The sequence below is a fragment of the Thunnus thynnus genome, chromosome 20 (genome assembly GCF_963924715.1).
Source record: "Thunnus thynnus chromosome 20, fThuThy2.1, whole genome shotgun sequence".
Lineage (NCBI taxonomy): Eukaryota > Metazoa > Chordata > Actinopteri > Scombriformes > Scombridae > Thunnus > Thunnus thynnus.
Window position 1 is genome coordinate 22,794,826 of NC_089536.1, and position 17,154 is coordinate 22,811,979.

At 35.5% G+C, this 17,154-nt stretch overlaps 1 long non-coding RNA gene across 1 annotated transcript; it reads left to right on the forward strand.

Annotated features, from left to right (window-relative positions):
- Window positions 1–7,246: 7,246 nt before the first annotated feature.
- LOC137171672 (uncharacterized) lies at window positions 7,247–11,463 on the forward strand. The gene is made up of 4 exons (XR_010924800.1): window positions 7,247–7,406; window positions 10,253–10,351; window positions 10,468–10,809; window positions 10,989–11,463. It is a non-coding gene; the product is annotated as an uncharacterized lncRNA (long non-coding RNA).
- Window positions 11,464–17,154: the final 5,691 nt, after the last annotated feature.

Below are 17,154 nucleotides of genomic sequence, written 5' to 3' on the forward strand. Positions count from 1 at the left end.
GACGTGGGCCTTTATTAGTCAGGGTAAAGCCTAATAAAAGATGCTATTGGGTTGCATTATGGGAAATGTAGGATCCAGCATTTTCAGAGCTTGACTCATAAAAGGGATTAAAAATCAGGAGAACTACTGCTGTTTTGATTTTGATCATAATTTTTTAAATATGGCACTCGCAAATGAAAGTGCAATACAACAGCTTTTAATGTCACTCAATTCATTCTACAATAAAAACGACCAAAGTAGGAATCAAAAGTAAATGTGAGATTGTAAACTGTGAAAGGACTTATTGATATAGTATACTGTGTGTACTATAGATTGTGGTGCAGGTTACCTCAGCCACTGACACAGTCATGGGTTTCATGTATTTTTTCTACATAGCTTTTCCTCTTAATGCAGAATCACTGCAGCATGAACTGTGAGCCATTCCTGTACAGCAGTGCAAAAACAAGTAATTAATGAGTTGATCTACAAAATCAATCAACAATTTATTTTCATATCGTTCTAAATTGAATATCTTTGAGTTTTGGAGAGTTGGCAAGATATGAGAAACAATTTTTAAGATGCTACCCAGCACTTTTGTAAATTTTGACAGGCCTTTTTCACAGCTTTTTTTATATTTAGAGACTAAATGATTGAAAAAAATCTTTATTTATTTGGGTCTCCATTAGCTTCCACAAAGTAGTTGTCAGTCTTCCTTGGGTCAATATAAAAAAATGAAAATAACAATTTAAAGGTGCATAGTGTTAACTGAACAAGAACAGGCAGTGAAGTGAAATCAATTCATCAGTATTTGATTTGAATTTTAGTAGATAATCCAGGCAGAAGAGGCTCTATAGAGAACAGTTAGCATACATACATACATATATACATATATGTATATATTTATGTATATATTTATGTCTATAAATATATGTATATTTTAACATCTACAATTCCATGACAACTCCCATCTGCTGAGGAAGATCATGTGATGCAATCAAAAGCTCCAGAACAGCTACTGAATGGACCTTGCGGTGAGATTGTTTTGTTGAATTTGAAACACACCACCATTGTTTACTGGACATGTTCCATACCTGTGACAAGAAACAAGGTATACTATTTTTTTCCATTGAAGAAGTGTGGTATATTTTTCAAAATGACGCAAATATCACAAGACTAGATTTAATTTAGCCTTCACAGTTAGCCATGATGGTCGTTAATGCACCTCACACGCATTAGTAATGAAAGAACAAATGTTTCTGGAGCTTATGAAAAACATATCTTAAAATAGATCCCTCCCCTCCCCCCCTTGGTATATATACTGTACATATATATTGTGTGTGTGTGTGTGTGTGTGTGTATTGTGCAAAATACATGTAAATGTAATGTTTTGTCTTTGTGCACACCGAACAATGTAAATATGATTTAATTTGTGAAATGTCCCTTTCAATTCTAATTCAAAGCCCTTTTTCACAGGAGGAGATTTGACATGTGCAAGTGTAAAAAAAAAAATTAATTATGTCTGGATTCGGTTGCTGCTTCAGTTTCAGGGTCCTGGTGTTGCACATGCTGGCTCACTGTCACACTGTCATGACTTTGTGTGACACTTGAATACATTAGACCCATCGTTAATGTGATTAGTAACACATGTGTTTTTCCTGCTATGACCACTAGAAATGTCTGCGGTGAAAATGGCCTATTCTACACAAAAAACATACAGACTGAGAATTCAAAGTAAATGTGATGGTGTTTTTTATTGTTTTTTAATGAGATTTGAGGAAGTCTAACAAGAGGGAATTATTTATTGATGCCAATCTAAAGAGCAATAATCCACCAAGAAAATATTTAAGAAGCTTTTAGATGATCTGAACTTGTGGATACTGAATTCTCACACAGCAGCGGTCTTGCTCTGTGCAACAGTATGATAGTCTTATCTCACCAGACATAGTGATAGTGAAAGCTGCTGTGTGAGAGGTCAAAGGACTCTTAATTATACTTGATAGCATGTTTGCTTATTACCAGCTCAGTGTTTGGTTTTTCCATCCCAGTGAAGAATCAGGGTGAGTATTTTATAATGGTAAATGTTATCATTTGTATTATAACTTTAAGGGCCTTATCTTACTCCCAGCCCAAAGTGGCACCAAGCGCAATGCCAGTGTCTTTGCTAGTGTCATTTTCCCGTCTAGCACCCATATTGTTTCAATAGCAAATGCACTTGCGCTCATCTGAGGGCCCATGGGTGTGTAGGTGTGGTCAGGTGCACTGTTGGCGCATTGAGGCAGCTGAAGCGATTGCACGATTGACCAACAAAAACCTGGCCTGAAGTCAATGGCGTCTTGTTCCACTGTTATTTTAAGGGCTCATTATGAAGACAGTAATATGCACCTACATAAGCGGGTGCACAACACAAGTACACTCTGCTTGTTATACACACACAAACATACAAAAGATTACAAATAAAAGGATTATAATGTGAAAGATTATTATTTTAAAAGTTTTTTAAAAATACATGTCATAATGTTTAGCCATAATATTAATCAGAATTAACTAATTGCAGTAATAACAGATGAAAGGGTCTAATTATTTGACCAAATCATGGCAATACACATATTTAAACAGACCCGTCAGGTTGAGGGTGTCTGTCAAGACCTAGCATCAATACATGAGGACATGAGGAATACATGAGGAAATAAATTAGGTGAAAACAATGATTAAACTTAAGAAAGAAAGAACTCTGGACAGCTCCTATCTGCTGCCAGCAGCAGGATCAGCACCTTGGAGAGCTGATCAAGTCCTGACAACTGTGTATGTTGATTTTTTTACATGATTAAAATTAATGATTTAATTTTTGAACAATATTTAACAAGTAACTCTTTATTCTTCAACATTTTTGAGATTACAGTGATCAAGTTTCCATACTTTCAGCAATTAAAACCCTGCTGATTTTACCTGTTACTCCATTACTGAACAAAATGATTTTAAAGAAACCAAAGATGTAATCAAAAAAATAAACCTTTAGATAGAGGCAGACAAATCATCAGCCGTATGAAAAAGGAAAAGATCCTCTTCACCCAGCTGGCTGTGTAGCTTCCTGCCTCTGAAAAATCACACAGTCATGTTTAACTTTTTATTGAGTTTTTTTTTTTTTTCCTTCCAACGACATTTTCAGAATTCTTTGGATCTTTGTACATATTGTGTAAATATGACATTTTGTGTTTGTACAGAATAAACCTTGTGAATAATATGATTCATTTGATTAAAGGGCCACTACACCAATTATACACATGAAGTTCAGTCTATTCATTATGAGGAGTACTACTCTATTTGTGAAAACAGTATTATAATGTCTTCTGTGGCTCTGGTGGGAGCTCCCTTAAGTCTGAGAAAATAACCAATGATGATGTAATCAGGGCTACCACAGCTTGGGCTTGGAAACTACAAAATAAAAGATAGTGGAAAGCCTGCGTTACAAGCTTTAAGACGTGGGCCTTTATTAGTCACGGCAAAGTCCAATAAAAGATGCTACTGAGTTGCATTATGGGAAATGTAGGATCCAGCATTTTCAGAGCTTGACCCACACCAGGTATTCCAAATCAGGAGAACTATTGCTGTATTGATTTTGATCATTATTCTTTTAATATGTCACTCACAAGTCCCCAGTTTTATAGAAGTGAAATACAACAATACAATACAACATGTCTTTTAATGTCAATCAATTCAGTCTACAATAAAAATGTAATAATTATTAATATAGTATACTGTGTGTACTATAGATTGTGGTGCAGGTTACCTCAGCCACTGACACAGTCATGGGTTTCATGTATTTTTCCTATATAGCTTTTCCTCTTAATGCAGAATCACTGCAGCATGAACTATGAGCCATTCCTGTACAGTAGTGCCAAAACAAGTAATTACTGAATTGATCAGGCAAAATCAATCAACAACCACTCAATTAAAAACGGGATAAATTCCAAATGAATGAGTGAGTCCAAACAGCTCACTCTAAGTTCAACAAGCAAACTACCCACTGCCATTAAATGATCTCTGCTGCATTCTTGTTAAGGAGATAAATTCACACAACAGCCACAGAGAGAAACATTTCACCATCAGAGATGAAATTAGCGACCAAAGGAACAGAGAGAGAGAAGCTGTATCTGACTCACTTATCTGACATTGCAGTCATGTGGCATATGCCACATAACTGCAATGTCGACTGCGCCTGGGACCTTTGTTGCATGTCATGGCCCTCTCTCACCTCCTTGATTCCTGTCTGCCTTTCCACCAACAGCTGTCCAATAAAGGCAAAAATGCCCAAAAATATATCTTAAAGTAATATCTTTTCCTGCTATGACTAATCAAAATGTCTGCTATTAAAACAGCCTATTCTGCACAAAACATACAGATTGGGAATTCAAAGTAAATGTGATAGTGTTTTTTTATTGTTTTTTATTGTCGAGTTTTTGCTGCACTGGCTCACTCAGTAGGTCATCTAGTGCGCCTATGACACTGCCAAAGCTGCCAAGCAACTAACTAACCAAAGAAAACAACAACTAACTAAAACCCCCCCAAAAAACCCCACTTCTGATACACCCAAAATACAACTTGAAACAACCCTAAATGATGTTGCTAATTTCAACTTAATCAGTGTTACCACCATTTTTTGTTTTCCTATATTATACATAGAAATATTCACATACATTCCTTGAGGTGGGAAAATCTTACAATGCAAAATAACTGATCAATCAAAAGCTTTATTTATCACATTTTTATACACTCTACCTGCCTACTTGTCTGACAACTGGACTTATTTGTTTACATAATACAGTATGTTCTATGCTGATATATTGTGCATGTTCATGACATAAGTTATGTCAGCTTCTGTACATGAAACTGTTGTAGTTGATGCAACATCTCTTCAAATAAGGTTTTGTCAAAAACAAGTGCTTCCGTATGATGTAATAAGACACAGCAGCTAATAACCACTCAGTTAAAACAAGAGTCAGTGTCACATTTCCTTTGTACACCACATCATTCCTTTTTAAGCATTCATGTGACAGTCAGCGTGTCAGTCAGTCAGGCTGCTGCGTTTTTGGCTGACTCTGCAGAGGCTTACCTGCAGCCCAGCTGGCAGGATGAAAGTCCAGTGGTGGAGCTGTGTGTTGGGATTACTCTTCCTGCCCACTGAGGTAACACTCAACACCTGGACAGGTGAGTGTGTGTGTGGAAGAGAAAAAGAATGAATAGGTTTGGGTTTGAAGAATCAAAAAATGAAGCTGTCTTCTAAGATGAGTTTGAGTCATCTTTTCCTGTTTTAGTGTGACTGGACTTTGCCAAAATACATGTTGACAAGCCACAGTTCCTCTGGGAGAATGTGTTTTGGACAGATGAAACATAATTAGAGCTTTCTGGTAAATCACAATAACCCTATGTTTACAGATGAAAAAATGAAGCCTTCAAAGAAAAGAATACCATGCCTACATGGAGGAAGTTCAGTGATGTTTTAGGGTTGCTTTGCTGCCTCAGACACTGGGTGCCTTGAATCTGTGCAGGGCACAATGAAATCAGAAGACTATCAAGGCATTTTGGAGTGAAACATACAGCCTGTTTTCAGAAAGCTGTGTCTTAGCCACAGGTCATACATCAAAAAGTTCCAGAGGCTTTGCTTCCAGAGGCTTTGCCACAAAATAATAAGTCAAGGGAACCAATATTTTTGGCCATGCTGTTTTCATTTGTTTTATTGTGTTAAATAAGAGAAAAAACACAAAGCCAAAGCCACCCATGACTAGTATATTTAAGTTATATGTTGTTTGTGTTCTTTGTTTTACAAGATTAAAACATACATGTCATACATGTTGAGCACTAAAATATTCTGACAAACAAGTGAACAGGTGTCGTCTCATTGAACTTTACTGATCTTCTGAAAAGTGAATGTGTTGTTAAAATGTGAACATTTGATGTCTAAACCTTTCCAGTTAAAGGATTACGTACAAGGCTAAAAACAGCAGCCCACATTTTGGAGCATTAATTAAAATCAACATTCAAAACAACTTTTAATTCTGATCTGAATTTCACTGATCAGTGATTGGATGTGTTTGGGTTTGTTTCTGTTCCTCAGATTTAATCTGACAGTTGTGTAATGTTAAAGTTGCATTTAGAAATGTATTTATGTAATTTTTCCAGTGCTGTGAGCACCTGTATGGCTAGATGCCACTACAGGTAAGTGAGTATTTTTGTTTGGGTTTTTTGTAATTTGGGTGAACTGACTGTTTAAAGGTACTTAATGTGTACAGTGTACAGCCACTAGTGACAAAGCAATTGATTGGTAAGTTGATCTACAGAAAATTAACTGACAACTTTATTTTTATATTATTGTAAATTGAATATCTTTGCAAGACAAGCAATATGAAGACATCACCTTGGGTTTTTGACAGACCTTTTTTTAACTAAAGGATTAATTGACAATTTGAAAAATGTATTTGTGTATTCATTAGCTTGAAGTGATTTCCAGTTTTTCTTAAGTCAACATAAAATAATGAGAATAACAATTTAAACTTGCATAGTGTTAACTAAACAAGAACAGGCCAAACATATAGATCTGGAAAATAAGTGAAATAACATTCTGCTCTACCGGTTTTAGATCAATAGATAAATTAAGCTAAATGGCTCTAGATATGAATATTCACAGTTTGATGAGGGATGGATTCTCTCTCTGCTCTACTTTAGATTAATCAGTAATGCAGATAATCAGTTTGCGTCCTTCCTTCCTGTTGGAAAGAGTTATCTTTGATCTTTTTGACTTTTTATGTGAAATCACAGGAGCCTTCCTCCTCAGCCGAACACATGAGTTGGTTGAATTGTTGCTTTATTAACCACAGTACTAACTGTCACTGCTGTACCAACAACAAGTTTCATGTTCAGTTTCAAGTATCAAAAGTATTTACAGATGCATATTATTTGTTCCCAGCTGTCACCCGAATCAACTGATGAGTTACATGAATGAAAATGACTCTTTCATGTATATGTTCATAGAGCAAATTCATATGCACGTGTTCTATTGATAACTTGATATAGTCTTACATTGCTGAAATCTGGAGCAGGTTTTCTAGTCTCAATGCAAATGACTGTCCAGTACTTTTGGTTATATACAAGTATAGAGTGTTACACAGTCCTCACAATCCTTCACCCTGTTTGGAGCAACATTTCTCTCCTCTCTCTCTCTCTCTCTCTCTCTCTCTCTCTCTCTCTCTCTCTCTCTCTCTCTCTCTATCACACCCCTTATTGATTTAATCTGTACTGGCAGGTGTCCAGTCTCACCAACCTTCAGGAAATTCCCCTGGTACGGTGCGTACGTTTAAAGCTGGATCTTATACTGTCACCATTCATGTTTTTCCAGTCATTCTGGGTCTCACATCAGAATGAAGTAGTTTGAGGTAAGCACCTGTCTTTCTGAGAGATGTATTATTGATGTTATCACTGGGGTCTAAGGACAGGAGGTGTTGTATTGTTGTACGGACTGTAAAGCCCCCCGTGCATAATTAGTGATTTGTGATATTGGACTAAACAAATAAAATTGACTTGACTATTACTGTTATAAGTTTTTGCAAGGGAGACTTTATTTGCTTTTCTGCATTTGAAGCAGTTAATGAATCACTGAAGTTTATTCATGTGTATATGGAGGATATTAAATGGATTAATATGCACAGTTCACTGAGAGGCTGCAATTCATTCATATCTTTTACTTTAGTAACAGTAGCAATACAACAACGGGCTTGTAAAAGTATAAAGTCATGCAGTCAAAATGTTTCTTTGGGAAACATAACTACTATAAACAAACCATAGTACAAGCATCAAGTAAAAGTACTCATTATGCAGAATGGCCGCTTTCACAGTGTGTAGTAGTAGTATTACATTATTGGATTATTATTGTTGTTGCATGTATGTGTAATCAGCCTTGTATCTGAATCTGAATAATTACGAGTAATAATAGTTGTCCGATGAATGAAGTGCAGTAAAATATATTTCCCGCTGACAGGTACAGGTCTACGGTTAATAGAAAAAGTGCACATACCTACAAACTGGAACTTGGGTATTTCCACCACTGGTGTTATCTGAGGCAGTGACTGGTTAACACATTTTGAGTTTGAGTTAGTCATAAATCCTTAACAAATATGAGATAGTAGAATATTATAAGAAAAGACACACTGCTTCTTTGCAACCTCAGCAATTTACAGCACAAATGTAAATATAAAAAAGCCCTTATAAAGTCATATTTGATGAGATTACATTTGAACAATTGGCCACACTTTTAAATGAGATCTGAGTGATGTATTATAACTCATGCATAATGCCCTGCAGCTGTTATCATAACCTTGCAAAATGTAATGTGACAAGATTTAATGCATTACAAGCATGATCACCATGCATACTTACATGGTCAAATATTACAGTTTTTTATAATCATTCATTTTACATGAAAGATAATATTCTGAACAAGTAAATGAGTTCTCTGTATCTAAAGTATTACACATGCAGCGTGTGGCCATGGCAGGTTTTAATTCCTTCATGACACTTTATTACCTTTTTCTACCAAAATAAGAGTGTACATATATGTGTTGTGCTTCTCTCATCAGTCTGTCTTTCTGCTGTTCATAACTTACACAATACATTAAAAAATATGACGATATACCACATTAAGTAGCCTCCAATCTATTCCTGATGAGATTTTGAGTGTTTTCTTCTTTTTTTTTTAAGTGTAGTTAAGGAGGCAGGTAAGTATGAAGGTAGGAATAAGAAGGTGAGAAATCCAGGACTCAGGAAGTTGCTGCAGTGACAGTGTTGCTGCACAGTTCACTGGAGGCGTTTCTTTCAGTGAGGCTGTCATTTAGTGTCACCACTTTGACTTTCTGTTGTGGTCTCTCAAAATTTGGAATCTTGTTTTAGGATCAACACACAGTATTATAGTGTACCTGCTTCTATATAAACAGTTCCTTGTTTGCACAATGTCAATACATTAGTGTTACAGCAGCTATCATCTGAAGACATGCCACACTTACTATCTGTTTTACTTCCAGAGAAAACTTCTGGTTTATGAGGTTTATGACTGTAGCTATGAAACATAATGCATTATGCAGGCTTAGAATGAATCTTATGATGCATAATGCAAATGCAGTGGTTTGTAGATATCATTAATGCAGTCCATATATGGACTTCATGCAAGAAGTTAGTCAGCATAACTAAAAAATAGACCTTAGACCATTTCCAAACTGCTCTGTATTCAACTATACCTCTGAAGTAAGAATTACCTCTGTCAGTGTAAAGTTTAATGTATAATAAAGTCCACAAGAAACATGATTAAAAGATAAGCCCTAATAGTTTCAAACATTTTACCCTGTCACTCAAACATAACATAAGCAGCTAAATTAAATCTCAAACCCACAAATCTGCAATGCACTGTTAAAAGGATAGTTTGACATTTTGGGAAAATGCTTATTTGTTGTTTTTTGTTGGGAGTCACATAAGAAGATTGATACCACTCTCATGTCTGTATATTCAATATAATGCCATAACTAGCAGCTGGCTAGCCTAGCTTAGCATAAATACTGGAAAGAAGAGGAAACAGCTAGACTGACTGTCCAAATGTATCAAAATCTGCTTATCAACACCTCTTAAACTCACTAATTAACATATTATATCTTGTTTGTTTAATCCACACAAAAACCAATGTGTAAAAATGACGTGTGGTTTTACAGGGGGGTAATATATGGGACTATGTCTTGGGCGGGCACAATGAAGAAATACTAACAGCATACAAATGCCTGTATTTCCCAAAATGATGAAGAGTTAAAAAATACTACTTAAACTGTTGCAGTTTAAAAAGTTACCAACTTATCATGAGGACATGTCTGAGACTAGCCGTTTCACCCTGTTTTCAGCCTTTGTGCTAAGTTAAGCTAATTGTCTGCCAGCAGTAGCTTCATATTTACTGTACACATTAAGAGTTGCATCAATCTTCTCATCCATCTCTCTACAAGAAAGTGAATAAGCGTATTTCCCACAAAGTCAAAGTATTCCTTTAATCATTTTGATCAGAACAGCGCGAGGAAGCAGGATGACGTGTGTAAAATGTCATGAACTTGTTTGAATGGAAACTTAAATCTAAGAACTCCAACTATTTTAGATTATTTGAAGAAATATTTCACTAAAGACAAACAACAAATTCAAAAGCAAAAACCAAACTCTGTCCTAAAAGTTATGTAGCGTTGTTTCTTTCTTCCAGTTTCTGACAACAGTGGAACTTCCAGGATGTCTTACTTGTGGATACCTTTGAGTCTGCTGTGTGCTGCTACTATTCTACAAAGCAGTGCTTCAAATGGAGGTATTTTTAAATTGCTTGTACCAGAAATAAATATACGTATAAAAATGTATATTAAGAAAACTGTAAATGCATTATGTAATGCATTATTAATTATATCAATTTTTGCCCCTTTTCAGATTTAGACGTGTCACTAAAATGCAACGACACAGTGGAGGTTGTTACTGGAAAAAATGTGACACTAAACTGCAGAATCATTTACAGGCCTGAACTGGAGTGTAAAGGTCATCAATATCTCTGGAGTAACTCAAATGGCGACATACAATGTAACAGTAGATTGATGAAATACATCTGTGGTTGGGACAGTACTCAGACTTCTGTGTATCTGACCATCTCAAATGTAACCAAAGAGGAGAATTACAATGTTACAGTAGGAACAAACTGTGGTCTTCCTAAATCATCTACAATCAAAGTACGAGTTAAACAAGACATGACCACACAACAAAACAATCCACTTACTCGTGAGTAGCTTTCAGTATCTTAAAGTATTTTAGCAAATGTATGTGAATGAGTGCATGTGTGTATTGTTTTTATCCATTTTTATAAATTGAAAGTCTTGTTCAGACATACACAGAACAAGTTTGATTTAATCCACATGTTAAGATAATAATAATTGATTAATAACAATTTATCTTGCCAGGTAATATGCCTCCTGAGGCCACTGAGCTACCGCTGAGCCGCCACCATGTGATCACCCTCATATTGGGTATTTTTTTCATGCTTGCTGTTGTGGGTATTTTGTATTTCCTGTTAGGAACTAATAGAGGCGGACAAATCATCAGCTGAATGAAGAAGGAAAGGACTCAAGGAGGAGACGACAGAGAACTGAGAAATGAAAACTTGCTAATTTCGTGACAAATTCTGAAATTTGTGTATAAGCATCTGTGTGTGTTCAAATATGTGTTGTTCATGAAAGATCCTCTTTACCCAGCTGGCTGTGTAGCTTCTTGCCTCATGTTTAACTCTTTATTGAGTTTTTTTTCCCTTCTAATGACATTTTCAGAATTCTTTGGATCTTTGTACATATTGTGTAAATATGACATTTTGTGTTTGTACAGAATAAACCTTGTGAATAATATGATTCATTTGATTAAAGGGGCACTACACCAATTATACACATGAAGTTCAGTCTATTCATTATGAGGAAACAGCATTTGTGAAAACAGCATTATAATGTCTTCTGTGGCTCTGGTGGGAGCTTCCTTAAGTCTGAAGAAATAGCCCATGATGATGTGATCAGGGTTACCACAACTTGGGCTTGGAAAACAAACAAATAAACAAACAAAATAATAGGCTAATAATAATAGTGGAAAGCCTGCTTTACAAGCTTTAAGACGCAGGTTACCTCAGCCACTGACACAGTCATGGGTTTCATGTATTTTTTCTACATAGCTTTTCCTCTTAATGTAGAATCACTGCAGCATGAACTATGAGCCATTCCAAGTAATTAATGAGTTGATCTACAAAATCAATCAACAACTGTATTTTTATATTGTTCTAAATTGGATATCTTTGAGTTTTGGAGAGCTGGCAAGACATAAAAAGCAATTTTTAAGATGCCACTCAGTGCTTTTGTAAATTTTGGCAGGTCTTTTACACAGTTTTTGACATTTTACAGACTAAAGGATTAATAGAAAATAGAGGGTTAATAAAAATAAAATAAAAAAAACTTTAAATTAATCAACAACTTTATTTTTATATTATTGTAAATTGAATGTCTTTGGGTTTTGGAGTTTGCAAGACAAGCAATTTGAAGACGTCTCCTTGGGCTTTTGGACATTTTGTCAGGCTTTTTTTAACGGTTTTTTTGACTAAAGGATTAATTGTCAATTCGGAAAAAAAAGAAAACCTTTATTTATTTGTATATTCATTAGCTTGAAGTGGTTTCCAGTATTTCTTTAGTCAAATAATGAGAACAACAATTGAAACTTGCATAGTGTTAACTGAACAAGAACAGGCCAAACATAAAGATCTGGAAAATAAGGGAAATGATTTTTTATCTGAAAATGTAGAAAATAGAAATTTGCAGTGAAAACAAAAAACAAACCAACAAAAATAACATCTGTGTGAGATTCATTAGTATTTGTTTTGAATATTGGTAGGTAGCATAATCCAGCCATAAGAGGCTCTATAGATAACATTAATCATACATAAATGTATAAATATGTATTTATATATATATATAAATAAATAAATGTATATTTTAACAAAATATTTTTACTTTTAAAAAAGTAAAAATGACGTGTGGTTTTACAGGGGGTTATATGTGGGACTATGTCTTGGGCGGGCACAATGAAGAAATACTAACAGCATACAAATGCTTGTATTTCCCAAAATGACGAAGAGTTAAAATATACTACTTAAACTGTTGCAGTTTAAAAAGTTACCAACTTATCATGAGGACATGTCTGAGACTAGCCGTCTCACCCTGTTTTCAGCCTTTGTGCTAAGCTAAGCTAATTGTCTGCCGGCAGTAGCTTCATATTTACTGTACACATTAAGAGTTGCATCAATCTTCTCATCCATCTCTCTACAAGAAAGTGAATAAGCGTATTTCCCACATTGTCAAAGTATTCCTTTAATCATTTTGATCAGAACAGCGCGAGGAAGCAGGATGACGTGTGTAAAATGTCATGAACTTGTTTGAATGGAAACTTAAATCTAAGAACTCCAACAATTTTAGATTATTTGAAGAAATATTTCACTAAAGACAAACAACAAATTCAAAAGCAAAAAACAAACTCTGTCCTAAAAGTTATGTAGCGTTGTTTCTTTCTTCCAGTTTCTGACAACAGTGGAACTTCCAGGATGTCTTACTTGTGGATACATTTGAGTCTGCTGTGTGCTACTATTCTACAAAGCAGTGCTTCAAATGGAGGTATTTTTACATTGCTTTTACCAGAAATAGATTATATATATATATATATATATAGATAGATAGATAGATAGATAGATAGATAGATAGATATAGATATATATATATAGATAGATAGATATATAAAGTATACTGTAATGCATTATTAATTAGTCATATGAATTTTTGCCCCTTTTCAGATTCAGACTTGTCACTGAAGTGCTACGACACAGTGGAGGTTGTTGCTGGAGAAAATGTGACACTAAACTGCAGAATAATTTACAAGCCTGGACTGCAGTGTACAAGTTACCACTATCGCTGGAGTAACTCATATGGCAGCATACAGTGTAACAGTAGATTGATGAAATACATCTGTGGTTGGGACACTCAGACTTCTGTGTATCTGACCATCTCAAATGTAACCAAGGTAGAAAATTACACCATTATATTACAAACAGACTGTGGCTTTCCTAAAAAATCTATCAAAGTACGAGTTAAGCAAGACAGGAAAACACAACAAAACAATTCACTTACTCGTGAGTAGCTTTCAGTATCTTTAACTCTTTTAGCAAATGCATGTGAATGAGTGCATGTGTGCATTATTTTTATCCATTTTTATAAATTGAAAGTCTTGTTCAGACATACACAGAACAAGTTGGATTTAATCCACATGTTAAGATAATAATAATTGATTAATAACAGTTTATTTTGCCAGGTAATAGGCATCCTGAGGCCACTGAGCCACCACTGATCTACCTCCATGTGATCACCCTCATATTGGGTATTTTTTTCATGCTTGCTGTTGTGGGTATTTTGTATTTCCTGTTTGGAACTAATAGAGGCAGACAAATCATCAGCCGAATGAAGAAGGAAAGGACTCAAGGAGAAGACGACAGAGAACCGAGACATGAAAACTTACTGATTTCCTGACAAATTCTGAAATTTGTGTATAAGCATCTGTGTGTGTTCAAATATTTGTTGTTCATGAAAGATCCTCTTCACCCAGCTGGCTGTGTAGCTTCCTGCCTCATGTTTAACTTTTTATTGAGTTTTTTTTCCCTTCCAATGACATTTTCAGAATTCTTTGGATCTTTGTACATATTGTGCCATGTAAATATGACATTTTGTGTTTGTACAGAATAAACCATGTGTAGGAGTATTAATACTTTATTATTTAATTACCTCGTTATTAGGGGCACCTTGTCCTTTTTGGTTAGGATTTGTTAATGCCAGGAGGGAGCATTAACCCTTGTTCAATTTAATCAATAAATCAGTCTCATAATCGTAAATTCTTGTCCCAAACAGTGACCTCTGTTTACTGCAGCTCAAAGAAACAACCAAACACTTTTAGGATAAATGAAGACATTTATTAATAGCTAAATGTCCTGAGGATACATGATAAAGTATAAGATAATGTACAGAAAATAATAAATAAAAAGAAAGTAAAATAAATAAGGTCTATGAATGATAAAAATAATAAAGAAAATTAAAGCTGCAAGCAGCGTTGGTTGGGACTTCGCACTCTGGTCCGTCGGGATCAGATCATTTTGCTTTTTGAAAATGAGGGATATTTCTTACAAGTGTGGTGTGCTTTTATTTTGAAAGTTTGATTGACAGGATGAGAATTTTCTGCAGGGTGAGACATGTCTGTCTTGCTCACACCTGTGTCATCAAAATTATGCAAGTTTTGGGCCCATTCACTTGAATTTCAATTAGTAAATTGAAAACTCTTGATGAGTTTGTGTGTAAAACAAATCATTTTCCTAATTCATCAAGTCTATTTTTAGAAAAGGAAAGATTTTTAACCCACGTGACCTGGTCAAAGTTTGATTGACATGTGTACTGTCAGGTGTGTAGAGACAATAAGTAAATGCAGCTAGACACAGAAAAATACTCATATATTTGAATGGAGAGTGTGAGTGAACCTACACCTTTTTGAACATCTACTGCTTCCACATAGTTTTAGATACAAACTTCACGAGAGTCAAGTCACAAGACTTTGACCTACAAATCTTGAATTCACATGTTTTTTTTACTTGTTTTTGAGATATTAGAGTGTGAGTTTTAAAGTCTTTTCTTGCTCCTCCTGTGATTTTATAATGAGTGTGTATTGCGGAATGTTTCACAGCACTGAGGGAGTGACATCACCAGGAGCAGTTGAAGAGGAGGATTTTAGGGTATGCTTTTTGTGAAATCTCCTCATAAATCCCATTACTTTGGCCAAAGCTTACATTAAAAATCATACTTTTTGGTAGGAAATTTTGTTGCGCATCCATTGATACAGATTTGAAAGTGGTCAGACTTATAGTTTAGACGTCAGAAGCCTCTGTTTGACACAAAGTTCATGCCCATAGATTGCCTCCCCATTGGTTTACATTGTAAGGTGTGATGTGGCACTGCAACTTTCAGGGCTTATTAAATCCAAACCGTTTGAGTTATTACAAAGTTTTTCACAACTTTTTTTCAGCATAGTGTCATAAGTCACCTATTGAAGTTTGAAGCTGATACCATTAACGCCCTCGGAGGAGATAGCGTTTGTTATTTTGAAAGGCTAATTGCGGACTTCCTGTTGGATTTAGGTCAGGGGTGTCAGCATATGATTTGTAGGTCTTGATGAGACTAATAATTGAGTTTTGGTTTGATCTCTCTACGACATTCCTATGGGCCGTGGCGGTCATTTTGGCGCTAGAGAGCACATTTTGGCACTTTAGGGTTTAATTTTATCAAATTTTTCACCTGACCTTTTTGAGCATGTTTAGGGGTCAAATTTAGGTGTGATGTCCCATAATAATAAAGAAAGAAACAAAGAAACAAAGAAACAAAGAAACAAACACACGAAAAACAATAGGGTCCTTGCCCTTAGGCGAGGACTACTGTTTTACAGTAGTCCTTTGCCTTTTGGGCTCAGTCCCTAATTATTCAGCAAGAGTGGCTCGAACTGCATGACTCGAGGCTTGACGTATTGCATCAGGGAATGCTAAGGGGAAAGCTAATTCAACTTCTCTAAATAAACTCTTTTAATTTTAACGTTATTCGACATCAACCCTTGATCACAAGCCATGTTATTCCTTACCGTTGAAGTGTCTCATCGTGGTAGAGGTGTCATTTTGGCACGTCCAGCGTTGTTTAACGCAGCATCACCAGCAGTGTTGCTGTGAGAGAGCCCGGATCAGCTGTGGGCTGTGGCGCATCTTCGTAGATGTAGAGAATCAAGCCATTTCAGGCCACTCTGAAAGAGTCTTTAGGCTGACTTACCTTGTAGTTCTTCTTGTATTTACACGACAATTAACATGATATAAATTGCATAATGATTAGACATTTAATTTACATGAAGCATCACTGATCAAACCCCCACTTAGGGTCACAAAGGTCAGTTCTGCAGGCCGAGGTTCTGCTCTTACCAACTTAGGAATCCAGGGAGTCTGTCTCTTATTTTCCTTAAGAATCAAAGATTAGTTAACACAATTAAAGAACAAGCGATTGTCCTCCTACACATGTGAATAATATGATTAATTTTATTAAAGGGACACTCGCCCATTATACTCACGGAGTTCAGTCTAGTCATTATGAGGAGTACTACTCCATTTGTGAAAACAGTATTATAATGTCTTCTGTGGCTCTGGTGGGAGCTTCCTTAAGTCTGAAAAAATAACCAATGATGATGTAATCAAGGTTACCACAACTTGGGCTTGAAAACTAAAAAGAATTAATAATAGAGAGCGTTACAAGTTTTAAGACGTGGGCCTTTATTAGTCAGGGTAAAGTCTAATAAAAGTCTAAAAAAATTGAATTGCATCATGGCAAATGTAAGCATTTTCAGAGCTTGACCCACACCGGGGATTAAAAATCAGGAAAGCTACTGCTGTTTTGATTTTGATTATTATTTTTTTAATATGTCACTCACAAGTCCCCAATTTTATAGAAGTGCGATACAACATCTTTTAATGTCACT